Source organism: Lissotriton helveticus, chromosome 4_1 (assembly GCF_964261635.1).
Source record: "Lissotriton helveticus chromosome 4_1, aLisHel1.1, whole genome shotgun sequence".
NCBI classification, from domain to species: Eukaryota; Metazoa; Chordata; class Amphibia; order Caudata; family Salamandridae; genus Lissotriton; species Lissotriton helveticus.
This window is the reverse complement of record NC_136063.1, coordinates 637,548,661-637,555,355: the sequence shown is the minus strand read 5'-3', so window position 1 is coordinate 637,555,355 and position 6,695 is coordinate 637,548,661.

Sequence of the window (6,695 nt, the reverse complement as noted above, 5' to 3'; positions counted from 1 at the left end):
GGGTACGAAAATACAACACTGCCCCTTGATACACCGCCTTTTATCATTTCTGACGCTTCCCAAACTTCAACTCGAAAGTTATTCGTCTGGTGTGCGACGGTCTGCACATTAAGCAAAAATGTCATGCAGCAAACCATCCCCAGTCTGCAGGCCTAGTTGAGAAGTACAATGGTACTCTCAAGTTGAAAATGGCAAAGATCAAGGAAAGCAGAGGATTGCAATGGCCAGACGCGCTATCCCTCGCCCCCTTGTCCACGAGGGTGACATCTCTTTCTAAAGAAGGAGTGTCCCCTCATTAAGTGGTTTTTGGCTGCCTTGCAAATGTGTGGGGCGTCCCCAGGCCCGTCACTTTTCTGATATTGAATACCTGTTATTAGACCTGTCAGCCCTAGGGTGGTCTTTCCCTATTTTTTTCACCCTTGCCTCATTTTTCCCACCTTCTTTTTGTTGGCCTTAGGTCTACGGGCACCTTCCCATTGCTAATCAATGCTAAGGTGCAGATGCTTTCTTCCCCCAACATGGCTGCCACTGACCCCTGCTACCGCAGCATGGTCTTGTTAGGCGCACTCTAGTAGCCAGGAGCTGGCTGGAACCCCTAAACATTGTAGCAATACCAGCCTGACTGCCTGCCCATAGCTAGAGTGAGAAAGCTCCTGGAACCTTCCAGAATAGGGGAGTGGTCACCAACTGCCTACTGCCAACTGCCACTATAAAAGAAAAGGGAGGAAACTTTCTAGTCAGTTGGGGCATCACTGACCTGGGGGACCCGATGCAGGAGACTTAGGCGGTAGGGCCTAGTCAGGAACCTATACCACTGGGGGTGACAGGGTTTAGGCGCTGCCCACCAAGCTGTGTGAGGAACACTGAACTCGCCCACTGATCTAGCCCGGTGGGAGGGGAACCCAGGGACCATCTGAAGTGACCTGCTGAGGAAAGCCTTCAACTCAAACCCCCCCCCTCCTCAGGAAACCAAGAATCTGCTCCAGAAGGGTGCAAGAACCAACAAGCGCCGAGAAGACCCCCTTTCTGTGCCCCTCAACGACTCCTGGGGATCAACCAGGTATTGGGCCTTGACATATCGGTTCCCCGTGCCTCGACCTGAGCCCCCCAGTGCTGTCCTGCTTTGCCTGCCCTTCCCTGATGGCCCCGTAGCGCTATGCCCACAAAGCGCTACTGTATATCGCCTGCCTACCCAGCGCTCCCCTACTGTGCCCTTGAGAGCGCTGTAATCTGACTGACATCGCGCTGTGTACCTCTAAGCGCTACCTCAGAATTGCGAGGCCTCCCAGCGCTGTCAAATTGTCCCCAAGGTACCATCAACATCGAGCGCCTCGCTGACTGACATTGCGCTGTGTCCTAGAAGCGCTACTGTCCCTCAGGCGCTGTGCTGCCCTGTGCCCCGGTGCCGTGTCTCCTGAGCGCTGCGTTCCCTGAGGCGCTACAAATGCCGACCGGCCCCGTAGTGCACTAGGCCTGAAGCGCTATCCGGCGAGAGCACTCACCGCCGCGGCCCCGCTCCTCTTGTGCTGTGTGGGCCCCAAAGGATTACGGCCGCCTCATCCTGCTGCGGCCTCTGGTACTGTCCCGGCGGCCCTTGGAGCCAGGAGAGGGCCGGCGCATCGTGAAGTAGACCTCACTAAGCCCAGTGAGGCGGCCGCATCACAGGCCTGCCCCCGCCCTTGCTAGCTGTGATTGGCCATCCGGGCCGCACCTCTCTAGCCGGCCGTGTTGCAAATTGCGGCCGGTGCGTTCACTTTGCTCCCCCTCGCCTCAGCGGTCCCGGAGCCTGGGAAGCGTCTGGAGGCCCAGGACTTTTGCCAAACACCGCACCGGAGGGCTAGGACACGAGCACGAGCCTTCCCCTTCGCTGAAACCCTACGCAAGGGCCCCGAGCCGGCCGAAGATCAAATGGTAACCCCAGGGGGAGGAGGGCGGCAGCCGGAGTGAACTCGGGGCCTCCCGAGACAAAAGGAAGCTCAGAGATTGCCCCTCCCCCCGGGAGAACTAGGATTGGGCCCCGTTGGCCCCAATTGTGGTCACAAACTCCTCTGAACTGGGCCAGGATAGGAATTAGGCCCTATTGAACGGTCACAAAGACCCCCTTTTTATCAGGAAGGTCACGAGAGAGATGTAGATTGTTACAGTGACCACAGGGAAATGTTTTATATGCCTGATGCCTATCTAATGGACTGATTTATTTTACCTAATGAAATAGTTATGAGGTCCTGCTGAAATGGTGGTCCTCACCTACTAAAAGGGTTATTGCTAGTTCATGAATTGCTGTATTCCAGCCTTGTGAAATGTGCTACATCTGCTGTTGAACTGCTTTATCTTTGCAGCTAGGAAATGTGTTACCCCCAGTTAATGACTTGCTGATTCCGGCAGCGAAGGAATGTCTACTGCTAAGCAATGCTATTCGAATGTCTCTATTAGGAATTCCTTGCAGGTGCTAACTAGGGGCAAGGCTGAAGCCAGGTCTACAGTTATTTACTATTTAATATTTATTTATCTATGTATTTATGGCTACGTAATGAAAGATATGCGTTTTAAGGAAAGGTAATGAGTTCTTACTACTGTGATTTTTTGACTGCCCTGATCTTGATCTTAGATAAAACTTATTTATTTGAACCAAACCTACAGGTGTGGTCTCTGTCATTGCGGGCATTTGTTGTCTCAGTGGATGCGTGTGCTGTGTAGTCGCTTAACACCTAAGCTTTCGGGTGCCTACCTGCTCGTGCCAGGCTACCCCCGGGGATCTGGTGACCCCAGGTCCTACATTTGATGCCGAGCGGTGGGATTCAGGACCTGTGACTATACAGCACCCTCCAGTGAGACAGAGTGCGCTGCAATTAGACTAGACACCTATCGTGCATGCAAGCCTACTCGATTGACCCCCACTGTGTAACCTGAGTGCGTAGAGACCTGTGTTGACCCAGTATTGTTACCTACGTCCTAGTGCTTTCCTTTTATTGTATCTGGGTCCCCACCTGGCAAAATGGAGTTCCAGCTAGCCGACCTGGAAGAGTACACAGTGGTGCAGCTAAGGGAATTTTGTCAGGGGATGGGGGTGCCGGTTGGGCGGAGAGCCGCAAAGGAGGAGCTCCGTACCGCTTAGACGGCATGGGTAAGGGCCCACTCAGAGGGGAGAGGGGATGGGGAACAGGAGGGGCAGGTCACACAAGAGGAGGCGGGTGCTCCAGGAGAACTAGACCTACTAAATATTGATGTGTCTGAAAATGTGTTCTATTTGTTTCAAACATGAACTGCTTGAGAAGAGGACACACTATTCACTCATCCTATAAGGTATGAAATCAGATTACCAGAATTGGTATTGGTTAACTTAGTAATCTAGCTTATTCATAAACGTGTAACATACAGTATTCTATGTAAATCCAAGGAACAATAGTTTTACACAAATGATCAAAAATCACAAATCACAATATCATGTGTGCCATGTAACGTCAAAATGAAAATGAAAATCAAAATGCTGCAGTCATCTTCACAGTTCAATGCACTGTAAATTTATTTCCTTTTCTTTGTTAAATTCTTAAAGGTTCAAACAGAATACTTCACAAATTCGCCACTCCCAATGCATTTCGGTGCTTTGCACCTTCGTCAGGGGAATACTGAAAAAATGTTCAAATGTTTACATGTTTCTGATTTTCTTCAAGTATACACAAAATCACTTAATTAGTCTATGTTCAACATATACAATCAGTTACTCTAAGGCGTTGTGCGGTCCAGAAAAAACTTCAGTTCTTTAACATCAAAACATTTCAACCAAAGTATTAAGTTGTGTCTAATTTATGAGTAAAGAAAATGTGTTCAATTCACGCAAAAAAGGTGTAGAACTCCTCTTATATACCATAGTAGTGTTCAGTATCACATGCTTATCCAAACTAAAAAGGCTGAAAAAACACCAACTGACACCATGTCCACTCAACCCAGTGCTGCTCATGGTGTGAAAACATGAGACACTCACCAACATCAATGGCCTCAAGCCATAGCCTCCACTTAAGGGTACAATTATGCATCAAATTCTGGTAACGACAAAATAATGAGACACTGTCATGTTTCCATATATTACTCTACAAAACATTCAATGTGAAGTGCTCAGTGGCCCACAGCCCAGTGTAACATGACACGGAGGTACCTACTAGTGAATGTTCGTGAAAACACGTACACCTTCAAGGGGTATGGTACAGCTACTGCTAAAAATCGAGAAAAACCACGATTACCGAAACTGCTCAAAACCATATTCATCTCATTCGGCCAACATCCCTAAGGATTTTCGCTTACCATAAAACGCTCGAAAACCTTCTAATGGCACTCGTTATTCCGTTTACGGGCGAGCCTGATGTTACCGTGCTTAAAATCCCACGTCTGACATCACTATGTGTAGACATAGAAAGCGGACTGGCGTAAACACGAAAGTTACTTCCCATGATGGCCACTATTATAATAGAACCAGAACTCCAAGTTCCCGACCTCAGCCTACATAATTTTCATCAGCCTACACATGTAAATGATGAATATCTCTGTCAAATACTACAAAGTGCAATGTCTCTAAATAAATATTCATTATAATAATCGAAATAAGTGACACAAATAGAACAAATAAAACCAATGTGAAAATTATAAAAATTGTGTCCGTCATGTGTCAAAAACCATGTTGCACTGACATAAGTGCTCCTATAGTTAAAAAAGTATATATATCACATTACATTTTTTGCGTGATTTGAATGAATTATGTCAAAAGATATTTAGTAACAAAAGGTGTTATAGTCTGCATCCAAGTTAATACTGTACAATACTTTCATATTCATAAGAAGCAAACAAATTCAATCTTATCATTCAATCCACAAGGATTCATGGTGTTAAGAAAACGTATCCAAAATGTTTCCCTTTGTGCAAGATACCTCATGGTATCGCTTTCAGGTGATACAGACACCTTTTCAAGAATAGTGAAACGTAGCTGTGGAATTGTGTTTTTTTTCCATCCAGTGAACTGCTAAACATGATTTTATGTTGGATGTGCAGATCATACTTTTATGTTCCGTTATTCTCACTTTAATTTTCCTGGATGTACGCCAACATATACAAGCCCACATGGGCACTTAATGGAATATATCACCATGCTCGTGTTGCAATCAGATGTGTGTCTGAGCCTAATCAGTTTGCCTGTGTGTGGGTGTGTGAACTTGTCACCTGTAATTACATTGCCACAGTGGCCGCAATTTTGACACTTACGCATCCCTAATGGTTTTAAGGCTTGTGCTGTCACAGGTTTCTTTTTTAAAAGTTCTTTGATGTTTTTAGATCTTGTAAAGGCAAAGATGGGATGGCCCATAAACAACTCCTGAAAATCATGTTCTTGTTCGAAGATCTCCCACCGCTTATTGATACACCATTTGATGTCTTTTGATGCGGTAGAGTGTTTAAAAACACAAACGTCTCTTTTAGTATCCTTCTTCTGTGCTTTGCTTAACAGTTGTTCTCTATCCATTGAGGATGCCCTCTGTTTGGCATTTTCAACAACTTTCTGCGGCTAGCCTCTTTCCGAGTACGCCTGTGCCTTTTTTCTATTCTCGCCTTTGCCTCAGTTTCATCAGAGTAAATCCTTTTTATTCTAATGAATTGTGACAAGGGTAAGTGTTGTTTTAAATTTGGTGTGTGAAAGCTTTGGTAATGCAAGGCATTATTTCTATCAGTGGATTTTTTTATAAATTTTCGTTGCCAGAATTCAGCCTCTTCTTTCAATTAAGATGTCAAGATAACTGATACTTGTTGGACTCATGGTGTAGGTGAATTTTATATGTGGATGACAGTTATTTAATGTCATTAACCCAGCTTCCAATTCTTGTTTTGTGCCATTCCACATGACTAATATATGATCGATGTAACGCATATAAGGCACCAAGTGATCCGTCCATGCATCTTTCTGCAGTATATGCGTGTCCTCAAACTTAGCCATGAACGTATTCGCATACGCCGGCGCCCCGGAAAACCCCATGGAGGTGCCGGTCTTTTGCAAGAAAAATTGTTGTTTCCATGAGAAATAGCTGTGGTATAAGCTGAATTGCAATAGTTCCAAAAGCAAGATGTTCAACGTTTCTTCATAATCATGTTTTAACAGTAACCACTCCACCGCTTCAATACCTTCTCCATGAGGGATGGACGTATATAGTGCCGATACATCAATGATTGCCGACCAGAATTCACTGGATTCCGAGATCGTCACATTCTTCAATTTGTTAAGACAATCTGTAGTGTCCTGCACGTATGTGACCCATTGTTGTACTAGCGGTTGCAAATAGTAATCCAAAAACTTTCCCACAGGTTCATGCAGTGACCCACACCCGGCCACAAAGGGTCGGAATGGGGGATCCACTGGATCCTTATGCATCTGATGGTATATGTTGAACATAGACTAATTAAGTGATTTTGTGTATACTTGAAGAAAATCAGAAACATTTGAACATTTTTTCAGTATTCCCCTGACGAAGGTGCCAAGCACCGAAATGCATTGGGAGTGGCGAATTTGTGAAGTATTCTGTTTGAACCTTTAAGAATTCAACAAAGAAAAGGAAATAAATTTACAGTGTATTGAACTGTGAAGATGACTGCAGCATTTTGATTTGGATTTTTATTTTGACGTTACATGGCACACATGATATTGTGACTAGTGATTTTTG